Source organism: Cyprinus carpio, chromosome A4 (assembly GCF_018340385.1).
Source record: "Cyprinus carpio isolate SPL01 chromosome A4, ASM1834038v1, whole genome shotgun sequence".
Lineage (NCBI taxonomy): Eukaryota > Metazoa > Chordata > Actinopteri > Cypriniformes > Cyprinidae > Cyprinus > Cyprinus carpio.
In genome coordinates, this window is record NC_056575.1 from 18,265,477 (window position 1) to 18,287,856 (window position 22,380).

Genomic DNA, 22,380 nt, shown 5'->3' on the forward strand with positions numbered 1-22,380 from the left:
GCGTTCGTTTTGGTTGGGCAAATGGATTTCTAAATGGTTTTACTGATGTTTTTAAGTCTCATTTAAGTTTTTTCACAAGTAATTTTTTCTAAATATTTTTGATAATGGCTGATGGCCACGTCAGGTTATGTTTAACCAATTTGAAAACTGTTACACATTATTTTAGTTGTACTGACTAATGTTGTAATGACAGCTCTGCCATTAATTCTATTGCTTGTATTTGTACAACATTATTGAACTTGCCTACTAGGAGCGCTCCGATGTGTGATTTTCGGATGCCTCTCTTGTCTCCCCTCCCGCACCAGTTCAACTGCCGGGCGACGTCAGTGGAGAACACCTTGGAGCAAATCCTCCATACAGTTTTCTTCATGCTCGGCCCGCCACTGATGGATAATCTGTTCACCCAACAGGGACATTTTAAAGTCATATTTTAGCATTAAATTGACCTGTATTCTATACACATCCAGTTAAAAGACTGGAACAATTAAGATTTTGTAATATTTTTTTTTTTTTTGAAAGAAACCTCTCATGTTTACCAAAGATGCATTTATTTTATTGAAAATGCAGTATAATTTAATATTATGAAACTATTTAGAGGAACTATATTTAACTATTTTAAAATATAACTTATTTTTGTGATGCAAAGCTGAATTTTCTCAGCAGGATATGATCAAATCTAAGTTATATGCTGATTTGCTGCTCAAGAAACATTCATTATTATTATCAAAGGTGAAAATGGTTGTACTGCTTCAAGTTTTTGTGTAAACCATGGTGCACTGCTAGAACAGTGTTATATATTTTGCTGACTTGTGTACTTTATATAGTAGGATTATAACAGAACTTTCAAATACATCTAGTATGATACGCCAACATAACATCTGATTTTAACCACTGCAAATCAGCGTTATTTCTAATTTTCAAAGATTCCTTGAAAAAATAATTAATTATGGTTTCCATAAAATATTATGAGTAGCAAAAACTGGTTTTGATGATAATTAACACTGATAAGATGAACCATTATTAATAACTGCCATTAATAATTGCTATTAACTGATCAGCATATTCTAATGATTTTTGAAGGGTCATGTTACACTGGAGGCTGGATTAATGAGTATATAAAAATATTTTAAAATAGCTTATTATTGGAATGTTTCAGAGTATTACTGTTTCTGTTATATTTTTCATTAATTTTATACATTAGTAAGTAAATGCAGTGCGCATTAGAGACATCTTTCAGCAACATTTCAGCAAATCATTCCCTGCTTTTGACTGGTAGTGTGTAAACATGCACACACACGTTAGCACACAAACAGTTTGTTTACATTTTGTTAGTAGTTGTAGGTTTGACAGTTTCAGTGTTTCTTACCATTCTCTGCATAAACCCTCTGTCTACCAGTCTTTGTTCCAGCCTATCTAGGTCTGCAGTAGATTCTAGAGGAAAGACACCACCCTCTTCCTCTTCAGCCATCTGCATTTGGGGTACAACATGCCTGTTCCCCACTAGAGACTGGACCAGTGAAGTCAGATGCTTGATCTTCATGTCCATTTTCTCTAGAGTTTCCAGAATTGCCCTTTCTACAGCTGCAATACAGAAGATAATTTAACTTGGTATGTAGCTTTGATGAATGAAATGATGCATTTTGCAACTTATTTAAATTAATAAATAATATACATGTACATTGACTTGGTACAGTACTCAAGACTGGATTTTCCTGTCTCCCACCAGAAGTACCTGTAAGTATAAATTTACTGTAAGGTTTTAAATGTTAGATGTAGTGTTACATGCATCTGCCTTGATGTTATCAAAAGAATGTCATATTATTTAGGGTAAAATGTTTACCATTTTCTAAAAAAAATATCCTGACCTTTATATGCATTTCAGTGTTTTCTGGTTTGCTAAAGAGCCTCACTGGAGCTCAAAATGGAGTTGGTAAGCTAATGATGATGGTTTCAACATCAATAATAATGGGTAACTTACTCAGTGTCCTTCCTTGGTGGTCACCTGAGGGTCTCAGGACAGAAAAGGTGTGCTCTATGGATTGAACACAAAATATTATGTTATTCAGTTTTAGATTGTGCTAAGGGCTGTGAATTAGTGTTTTCTCCTCCTTATTTCTATTTAATGCTCTTGTAGCTTGTGTGTCAGGTGGATGAGCACTCCAGCCGTCACCATGATGGTCTGCCTGAGAGACGCCCACTGGAGCTGAGAAAGATGGAGTGGGTAAGATTTGCTTGTTACCAAAACAAATAAATACAAAGTAAAATTAAAACCAAATTTCAGAAAAACATAAAACATCTTCACCTCTTATAATAACTGTAATAAGAGTTTGGTTCAATTATTTTTACATTGACATTGACCAAAAATCTATATAGGTATTCTGTTGACAGCATGAGGACTCTGATGTGAATTTCACAATGGGAATCAGGGCTCGCAAAATAAATAAAAAATCGCTGGTAGCCCTTCAGGCAGGTACTCTTCAGATTTTGGTAGCCCGAAAATTCATTTAACTAGCCTAAATAAAAAAAAAAATTAAATAAATAAAAAAAAATTAAGAATAAGAGATTTCTTATACTATTTAATGTATTTAAAACTTTTTTTGGCCTTATGTCTGATACTACTCACTTTAGGAGTTATTAAGGACCTGCGGGAGATCTGTATTTAAGATAGCCCTTCGGGCAGAGTGCTGAGCCATTTTGGTAGCCCGACTGGAAAACACAATAGCCCTAGGACGTCGGGCTAGTGATTTTGCGAGCTCTTGGAATGTTTTCTGTAGTCCATATCTTAGTTTGATTTGTTCTTGTGCACAGTTGCATTAAACCTTAAAGTTAAGATAATGTTTGTCTTATGTAGCCAGGCCTTCAGGCTGACAACAGAAGGTCTGAACCCCTTTGATTGGCCAAGGACCACCAGGTAAAGCAACCAATGACGATTCATTGTGTGTAGCATCATCTTTAGGGGCATGCAGATGAAAAGTTGATGCCACTCCAGTAACTGACTTAGTTAAGTTTATCATGGTACGCACTTATTGTCAAAGTTATAAATAGGGCTGGGTATCGAGTTTGATACTTTTTAGGCACCAACCGAATTTCCAAGATACCATCGAGTATCGATAAAACGTCTTGTCGTTCGATACCAAACTTCGATACCTAAGGGGTTAATCTTGTCAACATCAGTGAGCCAATAAGTCTGCAGCACTAGGTGTGTTCGACAAGAAGCGGCAACGCGCAGATCAATTGGTGTTGACATCCGCGAGAGCAATTCAAAAACCTAAAAAGCAGTCTGCTCTAACTCTCCTGGTCCTGCGAGGAGCTGCGTCAAATCGAACACACCTACTTGTTTACACCGTTTACACTCAGAGAGATGTGGCTCACATGTAAGGCTGTAGCGTGAAAGTGTCCCATCCCCCTTATATAATCTAAAAATTAATTGGAATTTAATACTTTGGGTTTCGTTAAATTAAACCTACAATATAGTAATGTGCGACTAACTGGACTCCCTGTGTAATTTATGGCACTAGCTGAAATGTTTTATCCATTAAATAATTTTGGTTATAGTTCATTTAAGAGAGACCCAATTTGTTCAGTAAACCACTGTTTACTAAAGAAAGCAATTTTGATTATTTTTTTCTCCTGCTATTATTAAATCATACCTACCATGATTTCAAAACCGATGGTATATTATTATTATTTTTTTTTTGGTGTAACTTCATTTAAATTATTTTTGGACCATGATTAAAATGGACAATAATGCGGTCATGTCCTATTATACTCTAAATTTTTATATAACATTAAATCCATAACAATATTTAATATGATTTGAAATGGTGTGCAGTTTGATTTAGTTAAATTCTACTAAAACGTGCAGATTATTGTACTTTCAGAACAAGTAAATGCATATTAAAATTCTAGCTAATTGAATTTCAGAAAATAATAAAAACAAAGAAAAATATGTATTCAAATCTATTTTTAAAGTAAAATCATGGCATCAATGCCATCCAGAAGAAAATAAGTCAGTAAATGGTAACATGTACACAATCAGTCATGGCTTTTTGAACAGTAAGATTTTTAATGTTTTAAAGAATTATCTTATGTTCACCAAGCTTGCATTTATTTGATCCAAAATACAGTAAAAGCACTATTACTGTGAAACACATTTTTACTATTTAAAAAAAAAACTGCTTTATACAATAGTAGGGGTAGAGATCTTTAGTCAACTTACGATCCGTTCCGATTCTGGGAGACACGATCCGATTCCAGAACGATTCTTGATCTACTTTTCCCCCCTTATTAATTAGTTTACCAACTTGAGAATCTTAAAATCCTTACATTTACATATCCTTACATAAGTACTTTCACAAATTGAAAATAATAACTAAAACAGTAGTACGTAAAGAATTGTAAACTAATATAACATAACTAACTAGCATTCATTATAGTATATTAATTTATCTGTCTAAATCATCTTGTCTCACTTACAAATTTGACTGATAAATGAAGAATGATAGCCTTTTGTATTGAATTGCATTGCATATCAGGGATGACAGATTGATAAAAAGACATGCTATTTTGTGACTAGATGTAACTTTTGATACTTTCCAGTTAAAGTGTCTCTCTGATTGACTTAGCCCTATCATTACGGCTCCCAAGAAAAAAAAATAGTGAAGACCTCTGACAGTCTTACAAACATTTAGTAAGAATGTAGTAGAATTAGTAGAATGTCATGTTACATTTTATGTTATGTAACATTTTCACTGTTTACAATGGCAGGGCCTGCCATCTTGTCTTTTTGGCTTGTTGTTTGTGATTGCACTTTAACCTCAAGAGGGAAACCCCGATCAAATCCCAGAAGGTAAAATCAAAACAAAATGAAGTTATAACTTGTTTTGAACAATTTCTTTGTCATTTGAATATTGATTTTAAGTGGGGGGGGGGTGGATTTTAATCTTAAATATCACCCAGCCCTACTAGGTTATTAAAAAGCTGACTTTTCACAGTGTATGCTCCTAAACCAGGGGTGGCGAATGTCGGTCCTGGAGAGCCGCAGCCCTGCAGAGTTTTGCTTCAACCCTAATTAAGCACACCTGAACAAGCTAATGAAGGTCTGAAGGGTTACTAGAAATCTACTGGCAGGTTAGTTTTAATTAGGATTGGAGCAGAACTCTGCTGCGGCTCTCCAGGACCAGAGTTCACCACACCTGTCCTACACCCTTCTTACCCAGCTATTCATGGTAGATATCCGTTTTATCATGTGTCCATTTGTGTCATTTCAGATTACAACACTGTTACAGCGATTAAATGTAACTTACTCAGGGTTTTCTTGGTAGTCACCTGAGGGTCTCAGGACAGTAAAGGTGTGCTCTACGGATTAAACAAAATATTATTCAGTTTTAGATTGTGTGAAGGGCTGTGAATGCTGCGGTCACACAAGACTTTGAGCATGCAAAGTTTCCTTGGACGCTGCAACAATTGTGATATGATGTCATGCTCTGCAGTGTTGTTTTAAAAACTAAAAAAAAAAACTTAAATTTAAAATGTAAAAACACACAATCTACTCCACTTTCCTGCAGCGCTGCAGTTTTACATGTTCTTTTAATTCAGCTATTATGCTGTGATGTATCAAACTGCTATTGGTCATACAGTTTCACATGATGTGAATTCGCAGGTCAAGAGTTCAGCAAGCTTGAACTTTAAAATGCAGCTAAATGCGAACTTTTTCACACAAGCTTGCGTTTCCGGTTTGATGCATTCACATGCATATTAATGGAAGTCAATGGAAAGAAAAGTGCAGTGTGATCGCCCCTTTATTCTATTTAATGTTCTTGTACCTTGTGTGTCAGGTGGATGAGCACTCCAGCCGTCGCCATGATGGTCTGCCTGAGAGATTCCCACTGGAGCTGAGAAAGATGGAGTGGGTAAGATTTGCTTGTTACATTTTGCAAATTAACATATTAAGGACTTGGTAGACTGTAATTTGAGTTATTTAGGTTTTTTAAAATTTTTTTGGGTGTAAAATAATGAGCAGTGTGGAATTCCGTTTTTTAGTTTTTTTTAATTTGAGGGGAGTGGGGTTAGTGGTCATGATTTTCGAAATCCAGGGTTTTTCCTGGGTCAAAAATGGTCTTCGGTGGTGGCTGACGGTCATCCACACAGTACAAAGAACTCTATCCACGTGATTTGCAAAATACTACAATACATTTTAAACAAATGCAATGAAACAGTATGTGAATTTTGCTTATCCTATTAGTTAATGAAATATAAAAATAATCACTGTCAAGTAGGGCTGGGAGATGATGTTTGGTTATTTGATTTTTTGTTTGGTGGGTTGGCTTTTGATTTTCAATTTTGTTAGTTTATTTTTTTTTTTGGTTTTTGATTGTTTATGATTTGAGCTTGTGTGTGGGTAGTGATCAACGTGAGGCGTGCCGCTTCTAGCTCCAGGGTTCGTACAAGGTGCTTAAAGTGCTTGAAGTACTTGAATTTGACTTTTTGAAATGTAAGTCCTGGAAAACCCTTGAAAACAGCCATATTTTTGAGAAGGTACTTGAAAAATAATTGGATTTTTAAAGGGCAGCATATAAGAAATAAGTGTTAGTTTTTCCATCGTTAAAACAATATTTTTACGCAAAATTAATGATGCAGTGCGTCTGATATAAATACAGAGCCGTTTCTCCTGGCTTTTAGCAGGGAATGAGTTTTAGTTTTTTTATTGTTTGAGGTGTATTTTAGTCTCGCGATATTAGTAAAAGCTGTGTTTGTGGTAAAACTTTTGATAGCGATTGCATTATCTTGTTCGGTCTTTTATTGCATGTGCTGTTTGTTTGGGTTTACTTTGGGAACGCATATAAAGTGTGACGTGTTTTGTGTTGCGCTGTTATCATTTACAAGCGTGTAGTGCATGTCCATCTCAGCTGCTCAGGACACAAACTCTTCCTCTGCATATGTTGTGAGTTAGGGTTGTTTAACTTTCATCTAGGAAAACTTTGCATGTTATCTCACTAGATTTGTAACTTAAATCATTTATAAACCTATGCCAACACAGGAGAATTCATCAACATATTTCTAAGTATGCGATTTGTTGTACATTGCATCGCAATTTCAAAATAAAAGTTCAGACCCTCACTCTGAGTTTGCATGTGGCCAAATATTAAAATTACATGGATTTAAAACATCCTTGAATCAATCTGTTAAGTGAAGCATGGCCAGACTGTTTGCTCCTCTGCAGGTATTTGTTATAATACATAATAAACTTAAGTTGGTTATGTTAATATTTATTGAAGGCATATTACATTACGTAGGCCTATTTTATCAGGGTTGTTCAATAAAACCATGTAATATATATGTTATACATGTTATATATAAATTGTTTATATTTAAATAGTTTTTCACTTAGGTCTATTTGTTTTACTAAAAAATATCAGATTACTCGATTGTCAAAATAATCAGTAGATTGCTTGATTACCAAAACAATTATTAGTTACAGCCATAGATTAGTTAAAATATTTCAAGATACAACTGCATTGTTTTGATTTGTGTGATTTAAAAGACAAATATTTTGTAATTAAAAAAAAAAAAAAACTTAAAAACGGTATTAAAATATAGTCTCATTCTAGTGAACCAATTATCTGTATATCTCCTGAGCTAAGTGTATCGTCACACACCCAAGTGTTGATAAGTGGTGATATAGCTCATATTTTCCCAAGTGTGTGATACAGCTTTCATTCTTCAGGTCAATCATATTCATAAAAAAAAAAAATCAGTTTGAATAAGGAGAGCGATAACACGCTTACAATCTTGTTTTCTGAGGTGTTTTGAGTAAATTATGTTATATGTTATACATAATTCAGACAGTGGTGTCTCTTGAGTTCAGTGTTGGCCAGAACAGTTGTTTTAACCATTCATTACAATGAATCTGTTCAAAGGAGTCATTGTGGTTTATATCAGCTGCATGTGCAGAACGCGTCAGAGAAGAGAAGGTAAATTCACACCCAGTGGTAACTTGGCGGTAATTCTCTGAATGCGCCACATGAAACAAGGATTTGGTCTTCCGGCCTTTAATCATCACGTCAGTTGATTTTTATTTTTTTTAAGTAATATGTCTGAGAGAGGGAGAGGAAAGACAGTGTTCAGTTTGAAGACTCTCTGCTCTTTCTCTCCCTCAGTTAACATTAGCACTATCACAAGCGCAGCAGTCATTTACATCACTCATAAATCACATTAACTGAACAAAAAAGGATTTGGCGGGACAAAATGTATTATACTAGGGGTTTAAATCGGATGGTTCATCACGATACGATACAATATCGATTCTCATACCCAGCGATACAATATTTGCCGAAACCTCAAAAAATTCTACGATAAGATTCGATACAGGAGTGTATCAATCAATATTTTGATATTATATATCTATTTTAAACAACCATCTACATTTTTATTAACTCACAAATGCAACCAAAATATATAACATGAACATTTATCTGAAATTTTCACATCCTGTACCTCAATTGGGACATCACAACAACAACAAAAAAGGCCTACACATTTTTTAAATAATAAAGAAAATAAACAATTGGATAAACAATTCTGGTTGCTACTATGGGCTAGGTGCTAAAAATCTTTTCTACAGATAACCAAATTACAAGCAATAGCAGAAAATAAATATAATACAACAAAGACACAAATTCAATAAACAATGCTTTTCAGGTTTTTCAGCTCAGTCTAAAATAAATTAAGGTACACCACATAAATGTAATAAGCAAATCATTAAATAAAATTAGTAAAATAACTGCATAGTCTTCACTGTATAAATTAAATATAGATTAATAATTTTTGATGTTTATCATTTTCATGTCAGGAGCAGTGAGCACTTGTATTTTTCTTTGACAGCATTAGATTTATTATTAGTTTGCTTTCACTTTAAGAAACAATCACGGATTTAATAAAGGCTACTGATACACATGCCTTTTCTTTCTCAACTGTTTATGACATATGCCTAACGACTGTGTTTACTAGGATATTCGCCAAAATGCGCATTTAGATGTAATTTTGTCTATTTATTCATCCATGCACAAAAAAAAACGGAAGGGAGCTCAATTTAGTATTCATGCAGTGTAGACGCGGCTGTCTGTGTGCGTGCGCACGCTTCAGATGTGTGCGCAGAAAACTTCTCACACAGTGCTCGACTGTTCCACAAACAATCCCGAGCACCTTTTATGTGCTCACCTTGTGCCTTGGGGCAGTCCTTATATCGAGTCCTGAGTTTGAACGAGAATGCATTGGCAGTAATGCATAGATGGACATTATATGAAAATGTGGACAGTGCCAAATAAGGTGCCTATTTATACAGATATCGATATTTTACGTGTGCCATCGATGCATCGTATCAATGTAATGATCCATATCAATAAATCGTTACACTTCTCTATTATACATTATATTTAAACAGACTGAATATTTGGGAAGTGAATTCTGGAAGGTGAATATGAATTATATTGAATTTTTAATTATGAAAATGTGTGTGAAATATTTTGAATTGAAATATTCACAGCTTAAATAACTGTTAAATTTCATGACCTAAAAATGCAAACACTGTTAATTCAATGCATTATTTTTTTCAGTTGGTGCAATTCAACATGCTTTTTTGTTTCAAAGACATTTGTCATTAATTTTCTTCCATATGTGTGTGTGTGTGTGTGTGTGTGTGTGTGTGTATTTATTTTTTTTATGTGTAGCCTCAATACATTGTATCGTTAGACACTTGATCGATGTATCTATCCATATCGATGGGTCCTTAGTAACTTTGCAGTTATTTTAATGTACATTGATACATTGAGATTGCAGTTTGAACTGTGATCTGTCATGCCACGTTAATGCCACAAAATTCACATTTACTTTGTTTTTGAGAACTTTTGTGTCTGCAGTGTGTATATAGAGTGCCCAATAATGGAAAAAATATGAGCCACTTTTATTTTAAATAATAAAAGGATCTGTGAAGGGTGTCAAATTTTAAAAATTACTTAAGTGGATTTATGTGCAATTAACTTACTCTGGGCTCTTCCTAGGTGGTCCTCTGAGGGTCTCAGGACAGCAAAGGTGTGCTCTATGGATTGACAAAAAAATTTGGTCAGTTTTTAAGATTTATTTAAATGCTGTGAATATGTTTCAGATTTCCTTTATCCCTGATTATGGTCTTTTACCTTGTGTGTTAGGTTGATCAACACACCAGCCGTCTCTGTGATGGTCTGCCTGAGACATACGCAGTGGAGCTGAGAAAGGTGGAGTAACACAGCTAGCCGTGCATTATCCCTTACTTAAATTTTAAAGATAGATGACATATGAAGGCAAATGATGCTATTTTCATTCGACAAACCATTTCTTTTGTCTTTTTGTGAGGACTTACTTGGGAATCCTTTTTCCTGCAATTTCAGGTTCTGAGTTTATGTCAGAAGTGTAGCTGGCTTTCTTCCAGTTGTTGGCTACATTCTGAAAAGATGCTGGAAAAAGAAATGCAGGTATGGCCTCATTTTTGTTTATTAAAGCTATGTGAGATCATGTTTTACAGTGTGGATAAATGATGTGCAAAGATTCTGAAAAATGAAATGCAGGTCTACTCTGGGCAAGATCATGTTTAATTTACAGCATCATTTACTCTTACCTGACTCGTGCAGGATTCTTGCTCTATGTTGGGTCCACCCTTTCTCTGGCTGTGGTGCCTCCATTGTCCTAACACTCTTCAGCAACCTGTCAAGATCTTTATATGGTGGCCACCAGGAGTAGCCATCTGCATACCAGGACTTGGCAGCTGGTCCAGTCGTCCCTTCTCCCTCAAACTCCACGATTAGGTACATTTTTTTTTCTTTCTTTTTTTTTTTTGCAAGCCTGAAACCCGTATTGTTTATTAACTGATTAATTTTCAACAATGTAATTAAAATGCATGAACTATGAAACAAAAAGTGCTGATAAAGAATTACTCCGTATGTAAAAGAGGAATTGAAACTAATTGATTGTGATAGGGGACAAGAAAAATTTTGCTCTCTATTTCCTCATACTTGCAGAAATCAACTGTTGTTGAGAGGTCATCCACTAAATGAATGCCAAGTGTAGAGGATGGCAGTGGATAGTCAAAAAAGGATTCCTGGTGTTTGAAGGTACTGTAAGCTACATAAATTTCATCCCTGAATGAAATGATGTTTTGCAGTTTAGCAACTTTGCCGCCAATGCAAACGTGACTGTTTGCCTGATCCAGTTTCAGAGTGTGAGGGCTTGTTCTTAACTCTTTATATTGTGTCGCCTCATGAAAGGATGCTGGTAGAGGACCAGTCGCATGTGGTTTTTTGAGCAGATGTGGCCTGGTTTTGTGAGGTTTTTTGCAGCATCTTTGCATTTCTGAGAGTCTTTTTATTATTTGACTCAGAGGGCATGTTGGTTTCCTCAGAAGTCTTTTGAGTTTGTTTAGGTGATTCTCGTACTTGAAAGCATTGAAGTTGTCAAGGACACCATGCTTTTTTGCATCATCTGCAAGATGTACAAGGCAGTGTGCATTGTAGGACAAGAACCGTAGACCATACAGTTGACCAAAGTGAGTGACAAAGAGCACCAGTATGTCATTGGCATAATCACAGTATTCTTCAATCAAACTGTTGTTGCACAGGATGGAGATTCCCACAAAAAGTAGCAAGAAATTTTTGTACACCTCTGTGTTAAGAAGATCTTTCATCATGACAGGTCCGGTATACAGTAAAAACTGCCTGAACTCTGTTGCCTTCCACCTATCAATTTCTCTCAGTGCCCTTGGTTTCCGTGCAAACTCCATGGGCACACTTCTCCGAGCATTTAACAGTCTTTCTGACAATGTGTTTATTTGAAATCCTGACAGCCTACAAGTCAGAGGACCCATCTTCAGCCACAGGAGAAGGAAGCCTTCTCATGATTCCGAGGCACACAAGGTGCATGTAGTCGAGGGGGAAACCAGAGACCATGTTTAGGGATGTTTCTTCAAGAGGTGATGGACCATGATGATGATCAGCATCTGTCTTATTTTTGAAACTTTCATTAGTTCTTAAAGGCATGTCAATTCTTGGAAATGTCATTCTATTTTCTAGGTACAAACCATCCTGTGTGCATTTTTCACATCCGTGATAGCCTGTGTGACCTTTAACATTTTTCAGGAATGCACGGGCAGGTGCATCGCAGACCATTGAAGAGAGTAGTAAAGTTAACATCACTCCTTCAAATTCAAATCCTTTGGCTAATTCATTTACTTCAGAGATGAATTCTTGAAGGTACTCAGCTAGGGATGTAGGTTTACTTGTGCCACAAAATAAACCTATTGTCACTGGTTCCTCTTGTTTGATGTTTTGCAGTGTCCCTAGGATGGTCCAGAACTGTGTTGCGGAGCTCTTATAGAGGAGCAAACCATCAATGCTGACCTGAAGCTCCAGCGTGTGAATGTTGCGCAGAATGTCAACATTCTGATGTAGCACCTCTGCAATTGAATTCAGCACTCTGAAATGGTAATACTGGCCACCAGCCTTGTCTTGTATTTCAGGGTTCAAACGCACAGTCCCTAGCAGTGTCCTCGAGTCTTTTGGCAGATTTAAACTGTGCAGCCGTAGAATGTTGAGCAGTAAATTCAATGCCACATGTGTGATTTTGTGTTCAGTAGCCCAGGATGCCAAATCATCTTCTAGGGAATTTGGATTTGATTCTGATTCTTAGTCTGATTCACTGTCATCAGGAACACTTCTATCTTCAGTCTCATCAACATGAGAGAGACAGTCCATAAATGTTTCTTCATCATCATCATTTTGACCTTGACAGGTGTTACTGTGCATCAAACCCAATTCCTTCCCACAAGTTGTTGCCTGTATTGTCTGCAGTTGTTGATCCAGCTTGTCCTTTGCTTTTCTTCTCAGTGTCCAATAGGATGGTTCATTTGAAGCCATAGTATTAAGACCTTAATACAAACAAACCCATTTTTTGTTGTTTGTTTACTGGCCTACCAAGTCATGTGCATTAATATAATTAATGTACATACCTTTTGTTGGTTGACGGATAGTAATGGATAACTTTCTGTAGTCAAATTAAACAAAGGACATAGTTAAATGCTGAAATTTAAAATAACTACAATAAAAAATAAAAATAAAAAAAAATTACATTTTATCTACATTTTCAATTGTACTGATGTGTACTGATGCATTTTATGGTTATATAAATAGTTTACAGTACAATACAATACAGTATATCTGATTTAAATCAAAGATTGACAATTTTCCATAATTAAGGTTTGAACATAGATTTAATTCTCATTTCAACACATTATGTTCTTTAAAGCATCATCAGTTGCACCTAAGAGATCTGCTCACATAAAATTATACATTTACACACAAGTTTGGTACTGGTAAGATTTTCATGTTTTTAAAAGAAATCGTATTACTTAAGGCTGTTTATTTGATGAAAGTTCACTAAAACCAAAATTGGTACATTTTCACTATACATACTGTATATTCAATGTAATTTTTTTTCACAATTTTGTGCATGAGCATCAGTGGACAAAATTTAAGTCTGTTCTGCTCTAAGGTTGCATTTATTTGATCCAAAATACAGAAAAGGGGTAATATTGTGAAATATTATTGGAAATTAAAAATATGGGTGTCTATTTTAATATACTTTGGTATATTTTTTTTCTGTGATGCAAAGCTGAATTTTCAGCATCATTCCTCCAGTCTTCAGTGTCACATGATCCTTCAGAAATCATTCTAATATGATTTATTATCAGTGTTGGAAACAGTTGTGCTGCTTAGTATATGTATTTTTTGTAATTATTTTGTTTTGTTTTTTTCTTTTGAAACCATTGATACTTTTTCAGGGTTCTTCGATAAATAAAAAGTTAAAAACAACAGCACTTATTTAAAATAGAAATCTTATGTAACAGTAACAATAACGGCAGTGTACTTGGTGTCAATCTAATCTTCAGGTGAGAGTTGAATGGCGCTTAGTGTCTCGCGAGATTTTAATTAGGTTTCCTCTGTTTCAAGGCATGCGATTGGCTGTTAGGTGCTGATGTCGCGCTTTATTGTGGCGCTGCAAGAACAACACCTATTCAACTGAGAAAATTGATCAGTGTCGTGATACGAGCGAAGTTTGAATGGTTTGGTTTGGTAAACTTGAAACGAAATCCCGCAACCTTGAGTTTGTTAAACTGTTATCACTGAACAGGCCTTTTTGTGATTCACGAAATGCGTGTTAATACCAGCTGGAAACGAGGCCTGCGCTTGTGCCAGGGTGTCGTCGTCTCGAAGGTAATAATGTTTAACACCTGTTAACGGTGCATGTTGAGGATTAGTGGGTCTAACATATATGTTTAGTGCTTGTGTAACTTGATCCGGGTCGCTGTTATAACGTTAGCTGAGAGCCTCTATTCATGGTTGACTTGCCTTACATTTCTCAGAGCTGGTGCGTTCAGGTCATGTCGGATACATCGTATTTATTAGTTAAACGCACATGAACACCACCACAAAGTTGATTTTGATTGCTTCCATTGTCCTCATTTGTAAGTTGCTTTGGATAAAAGCGTCTGCTAAATGTAAATGTAATTACGAGTAGGAAACTCAATTTTCTGTAAGCTCCGAGTTGGGGGCGTGTCAATGAGAAACATGACAGAATCGAAGGATGCAACGTCTGTTGTTGATGGGAATTTTTAGTTGAAATTGATAGACAGGATTGCAATATAAGTTTTTATGTGATACAGATTAAAGTGGCTTCATAAATTATTTAAAAATAATTTAATTTGCAAAACACCTGATGCAAATTATTTGCTCTTCATTTTCTATAAGCAGAATTAAAACATTCTGTTATATTTTCTTGTAATTTATTAAAAGAAGGTACACCGCTATCTTGTGCCGACTAAACTGACTTCAACGCACCCGACGTCGTAATTAGACTTGTCAACTCGTAAGTACGAACTTCCCATGAGGACTTGAGCAGCATACACCAATCCGAGACGCCCCTTACGACGTCCAATAAAACAGCTAACTTGTATGAATGAACGAAAACGAGTGAGCAATTTCGGACAGCCGCTGAGTGTAAATCTTACTTGTAAAATAGGAGTGAATGAGTGCACTTGATAGCGTCCACTCATGTTTTGGACCACCACAAATGGGTGTCCCTCGAAAAGTAATCCTATTTGAGGGTACAGAGTGGCGATTTTAGATTCAGCACAAGAGCTATGTATAGCAACATTTTAAATGTGTACATTATTTCCCTCAGTGCCGATAGGCCTAAACCAATGAGTATTGAGCAGAGCAGCGCTTCAGATTTTCCCACCCGACCGGTGATTGGAGCCGCTCAGAATGGCGTTTAAGTGAATGAGATGACGTAACGTTACCTCAGCTGTTTCGCGAGGGGGAAAAAAAGCCCCCTTAACATCTCGGTATTTAGTTTTAGTTAGGTTGTTTGTATTTGTAACTTTAATATTTAGTGTGTGTCTGTGTTTACATGTATAATGATTTTTATCTCGAATATATTAACTTAAAGAAAGGGCTGATTAATCCATATAAATGTTACTTACCAACCACTTGACGAACTGACGTTAAACTACAAACAAACTTAAAGACGACTAGTAATTAACTTTTAAAACAACAGTAGTAGAAACAGACTTAATGATTGAACAGGAACTTAATATATACAACTGGTGATATTTTCAGGTTATTAATGTGGGAAAAACGATCCAAAAATGTTGAGGGTACAGTAGGCTGAGGAAATCACAACAGTCATCTGATACAAATCACAACGGTCATCGCAAATATGTAGCCTACGATCACGTGACATTCATGTATTTTAATTTTTTTTATTATTATTATAATTTTTCCTGAGCTGGATACAGGAAACCCAATGTGCTCATGTTTAGAGAGGTTATAAATATTGCTACAGTTTAATGGTTAAATATTGCTTAGTACAGGGTTTTTTTTTTTGTTTTTTTTTTTTGTGAGGGAGGGTTACCTCAAGGACATAATGTCAAGGGCTAACGTTACTTGTTTGCTACCTGTATTTATTTGTAAATGTATCCTGGTGGGTTTTTTATTTTTTTTTTTACTTTTAATCACCATATGTTGAAAATATTTTAAAATATCTTCATATCCTAGTTCAGTTGTTTTTATTTTATTAGGTTATTTTATTAGTTATTATATTTTATTAGGCATTTTAAATTTCATTCAAAAGCCAGTACTAAAAGAGTATGAAAATATTGAAATGTGTACATTTATCGTTTCCTCTCTGTGTGTCACATTACACTTGCCCTGAATATTTCAGTGCCACACAATTTAAGAATCAGTTTACCACAGTGGCAACATAATGGTTTGATTTTTTTTTCTTCATGAAAATGGATATTTGACAGTAAAGTGCTCAAGTTGGGATGCAAATATAAATTTGTTTAAAAAACATCTGTGTTAAAAGTGTATAAATAAAAACAACTAATTTTTATATGAAAATATTTAAGTATTTTGACAGCTCATCTGAGTTGGTCCTTTATAGCCTTTGCTTTTCTTTATATTTGCTCATTAAAACTGACCATATGTTATTCCATAGTACCATACATTTGTAGGTCATGGTAGCCACAGGTAAACCACGAATGGCTCTTCACTACACAGTAAGAAAAAAAAAACTGTTATAATAATAAAAAGTCTGGTATTCATGAAAAACAGTAACCTAAACACATTTAGTATGGAGATAAATGCAAAAATTACCGTAGCTTCATAATGAACAATAATTCTGTTATTATATTCCATTATTTCTGTAACAGTTAATACAGGCTTGAGCCCTGATTCACTGTGGATGTCTGATGGCAAGTTGGATGGAGTGATTTATACAATGGCAACTCAATGCGGACACCTTGTTGTAAAATGCTTGTTTAATATATTGCTTCTCCACACAAATCCACTGTAAGATTTATGTTCTACACTTTTTTTTAAACTCTGTATTATATCTATTCCTTTGATATATGAGTGATGTGTCTGTGACATATTTTCTTTAACTCTAGTTTCCTTGATTCTGCTGCACCAGCTGTGGAAACCTGACCCTCTCCTCCATCCTCAACCACTGAACCTCTTATCACACTCGGGCGAGGTAATGAATTGTTAAAGATTCTGTTGTTGGTCAGTGAATGGTGAAACTAGTAATTTAAATCATTTTTCTGAACAATTTGATAACAGCTATATATAACAGCTATATTCAGGGTGTCTGCAGGTCCTCAAAAAGTCTTAAAATGTCTTAAATAGTGTTTTCCTAATATGAGGCCTTAAAATGTCTTAAATTCAGATTAGATAGGTCTTAAATATTTTTGGTCACATTACCGCTCAAATATCTTCAGTCTGACGGACCTAATGACTGTTTACAATCATTGGACAGACAAGAGATTTTTTCTTCCCTGCGGTAAGTTACTGCGTCATCAGAGAGAATTGCAGTAAGTTAGCAGAATACAGAATACAAGTTCATGCTGAGGCTCACTCTGTTGGTCTCTTTGTGAGAGACTTCAGAACAAATAAGTGTAACAGCAGACCTAAACTCAGTAGAAACACATGGAGGTAGACATTCAGAATGTTTAGTTTATTCATAACATGATATAGTTAAGTAACACTATGAGAGTGAGCTATTTTGCTCAATATTCTCACGACGCAAAAAAACATTGAAAACACCTACAGAGTGCACGCATTACGTGTGTGCATTTAGGGTGCACTCTTTCACTGCATGATTCAGTTTATTAAAATACATTCAGAATGATCACAAATTAAAAGACATGGGGGTAGAACATGTGTATGTTTATACCACTTAAATATAGTTCATCAATTTTGGTAAATTTCACATGGAAGAGTGCCTTTTTTTCCTCCAAAAATTACCATTTACAAATGTAATGTTTTTTTTATTTTTTTAACAACAGTTCAATAAACTATAAGTTCTATTAACAGACTTGTGTTTTAGACACCATATTGTCTGTTTTTGCTGTATTTTGTCAACAAAAATAATTCCAAACAGCCACAGCACTGGTTTGCATCTCTGAGCAACATGATGGCTTTTTGTTCCTGAATGAATCAACTGTTTAAATGATTCGGTTCAATCACAACGACTCACTTATTAACAGTGACCTGCTGCCAACTACTGGTGATTTTTAATTTCACATTTAAAGTATCTTTTTAAATAATTTCAAATATCAGTATTCAACGTTTTATGTTTAATATATCAAAACATTATTTATGCATTTGTAACTGCAGGTTAAATGCATTCATGTTCTGGTTTAAACAGTGTATAAATGCATCTAAATGCCACTTCAGGTGCAGCTTATGTCTGGATTGCAAAGATGAATGTTGTTGATACTGATTTCATTTGCTTGGTAACAGTCCAAATGTCTTATTGTTTTAATTCAATGATTAAATGTAAGAATTTGTTTCAAAAGATAATGCAAACTTATAGAAAAAATGGCTTTATAATGTTAAAATGCTCATAAAAGGTAAAAATCTATTTAAACATAATTTCTATCTGACCACCACACAGAATAATAAAAATATTAAAAACTTTAAGAGTCAGCTGTCCACGAAAGTCCTTAAGATAACATAACACTCAATCAGTTGAATGAATGACGAACATTCACATGTTGTGTCTCATGATCGTGTTTAGCAATGCAGTGGTAGGCTTATGCTCCCATTTTTTTTCTTTTTTTTTTCTTCTTCTCCATCATAAAAGGTTATCATCTGTGTCAATATTGTTAATCCAGCAACACAAGACAGAAAATCACTCATTGCTTTTTAATTTTTAGTAGTTTTATTAACAATGATTTATTATTAAAACACTCATGATACTCACACAATGACAATAATTTCATAAATTGAAAAAAAGGAAAAAAAAAATATTACAACAAAAAGCAATGATACAGTTATTGTAAATATATTAAACTATTTATAACACAATGCTTTATAATGTATATTGGTGTCATTAAAGTGTTAGTCATTTATAATGTTGTTCCAAACCTGTATGAATTTCTTTGTTCTGGTGAACACAGAGGAAGATATTTTAAAGAATGTTTGTAACCAGTTCCATAGTACCCCCCCCCCCCCCCCCCTACAATGGAAATCAGTGGTGCCCAAAACTGCACCATTTTTGGGGAACTATCAAGTCGATTATTTCATTTTTATATGATGTGATGCTCTTTTTATTGTACATTGTTACATAAAATGCTCTTACTGTTTCTTTTCTTCACCCAATACCTTAGGACAGACCAGCCTGTGATCTCCTAAGACACATGGATCCACCCCTGGTCCACGATCATTCCCACACCTGTGTCTCATCACAGTCCATCACCAGTGTCTGCACCCTGCCTACTGCTAATATTATGGATTTCTGTTCTGGAGAGATATGCCATTCACAACAATTTCTATCTAAAACAATAGTGAATTTAACAAACAAATCTCAAGTTTAACATTTAGATGTGTGTTCTTGTCAGTCCAAGAATAATTTATGCATTATGATTTGAAACATTAAGTATAGCAATATTTTTAGAGTAAATAGTACAGTAATGTCATAAAGTAATAATAACTTTATTTGGAGTAACTTGCTCAACATCAGATATATATATATATAAATAAACATATATATGTGTGTGTGTGTGTGTGTGTGTGTTTACATTTAATCGTTAATTCCAATCACTAAGCTTGTAATGGTGAACACTTAAAACCTACAAGTAGTCAAGGATCTTACATGCTCTCTACAAAATAACTTGCATACACATGTTTATCTCTATTACAGAAGAACCAAACTAACAGGGATAGTTGGACAAACTTTAAAAGTGCAGATTTAAAAGTGCATGATGAATTACGTGGTTAAAACCCTTTTTTGTGCTTTTGTTGTCATTTGTTTCCAGTAAAGAAGGTTATAAGTCACCTTTTGCCTGATCATTTAGAGCAATATTAATGTCCATGTAAAACACAGTGTTATTTTGTGCATAAAGTGAAGAAAAAGTGTTTGTGCCTCCTTGTGTGCTAAATATTAATGGAATATAAGACAAAGATGGGACAAGTATGGATCCATTGATGCAAAGTCTAGCTACAAAATAATGTAATGTTTGCTTTAAAAACATGCTACACATTCTTGTACAAAGAAAAGCAAATCACAGAATATAGATTTTAAATAATCGTTTTTTAATCGTAAAAAAATTCTTCACATATTTCCCTTTAAATTAATCAAGTATAGCAGCTGGTCTGCAGCTTCCCGTCCTCAACGCACATATTTCGGGTGATAGATATGTCGTATAGATGTCATTTAGAGGTAGGGAAGACGTTTCATTTAACAGCTCAAACAGCCGATCTACAGACAATCAAAATACGACTATAAAAAAAGAATCCGATGTTTATCAGATGATGCGCTCTTTAGTAGATGTCTCCACGACATACATGTGCTATCTGGGAACTCGCCTTCAGTGGACATATTGTCACAGTTTGAAGTCAGATGACAAGACCAGACTATTCTGTTTAGGAACTGTTATGGATGGTGGGGGGAAAACCTTTGGTAATTTAGCACCCATATAAATGTAGGTTGTGGGGCCAGCCATGTAATTTATATGCAAATGTCAAGATGCTAATATGGTGTATGATGTTTAAAGCCCAAATGATCATCAGTGATCCTATGCAGATGCTACATTATTGACTAATGTGTGTATGATTTGAAAGCTTTGTTCGATTTTGAGTACAGGTGAAATGGTTTTGAAGCAATTGTTTGATTTTGCCAAAAGTGTCAGGGAATTTAGTTTAAAGGCTTGGATTTGTGTTAAAGGTTTTGAGAAAATGAGTGATTGTTTCAATAAATGTTTTAGCAATTCAGAAAAATTTTAATTGTGAGTGAGTGAAGTGACATACAGCCAAGTATGGTGACCCATACTCAGAATTTGTGCTCTGCATTTAACCCATCCAAAGTGGACACACACACACACACACACACACCGTGAACACACACCCGGAGCAGTGGGCAGTCATTAATGCTGCGGTGCCCGGGGAGCAGTTGGGGGTTCGGTGCCTTGGTCAAGGGCACCTCAGTCGTGGTATTGCCGGCCGGAGACTCGAACCCACAACCTTAGGGTTAGGAGTCAAACTCTCCAACCATTAGGCCATGACTTCCCCGCACTATGATTTAAATACTATGATTAATGATTTATTTTATAATGTCAGAAATTCTCCTGAAGCTTATGTCAGTCTTGTGAGGATTAGTATTGTTTTTGGCGGCCTGTTTTAATTTTAGTCTTAGTCTAGTCTTTGTGTGAAGCTGTCATTTTAGTTTTTATTAGTTTTAGTCACATTCATACTCTTTTTAGTCTAGTCTAGTTTTAGTCGACGAAAACTGATGACATTTTAGTCTAGTTTTAGTTGACGAAAACTGATGACATTTTAGTCTAGTTTTAGTCGATGAAAAGGGTATTTTAGTCTCTTTTTAGTAGTGCAATTCTATTTAATCCAGTCAATATAGTACAAGTACCTAGAAGTATAGACGAAACCAAAATTTTCTTTTAGCCAAACCCATTTCAAACAAGGTTATCTTATTATATTGTTACCTTATAGACTCAAGAATACATCCATTCCAGACATGGAAGACACTCTGATTTGAATTTACAACATTTATTTTACCAACCAAACATGTTAGAAGTACACACACATAAATTTAAATAAAATAAATAAAAACAATAATAAAAAAAATAATAATAATAATCTGCTAATTTTTCTCCCAAAGATGAACCCTGGCTGGCTAGCCATCGGTCCCTTTCTCTGTGTCAAGGCTGATTTATACTCGACGTGTCCGCAATTTCGCTTGGGTGAGCGCGGAAAATATGACGTCATCGCGGTGTTGCCGGAAGTTCGCTTTGAGTCCGCGCGAATTAATTTCGCGTGGCGGAGTGCACAGCATTTTCTGTAACTTTCTGCATCTGAACATGCATGAGTTCAGGGCGATTCTAGCTGAACATGCACGTCTGTGTCTGCGTTTGTGTGAAACAGAAGCAGTTTAATGTGAAGTTCAAACTCCATCAGGTACTTTTTGACGGAAAACGCTTTTTTTGGAAAAAGATGTTTGCATAGTTTTTCCAAGGCTTTTTATTTGAAGTACGTTTTATTTTTATTGTATAAAATAGAATTAGAATTCATTTATATATTAATTATACACTATTTGCTTAAAGTTGTCTTGTGTTTGTTGCATAATACAGCCAATAGTTTAAGATTGTTTTAAGTTTGTACATAAAGAAATTATTAATTCATCAACTCATTCATCACAAGACTTGTACTGGCCATACCGGCAAATGACTTCTCACCGGTGATTCTCGACGGTTTTAGAGGACAATTACTCCTCATCGCTCCC

At 35.0% G+C, this 22,380-nt stretch overlaps 1 long non-coding RNA gene across 1 annotated transcript; it reads right to left on the reverse strand.

The window, feature by feature from the left end:
- Positions 1–1,443: 1,443 nt before the first annotated feature.
- LOC122140347 lies at positions 1,444–10,763 on the reverse strand. The gene is made up of 6 exons (XR_006157002.1): positions 10,652–10,763; positions 10,194–10,490; positions 10,043–10,096; positions 1,979–2,203; positions 1,673–1,732; positions 1,444–1,581 (listed from the first exon to the last, which is right to left on the reverse strand). It is a non-coding gene; the product is annotated as an uncharacterized LOC122140347 (long non-coding RNA).
- Between the last annotated feature and the right edge of the window lie 11,617 nt (positions 10,764–22,380).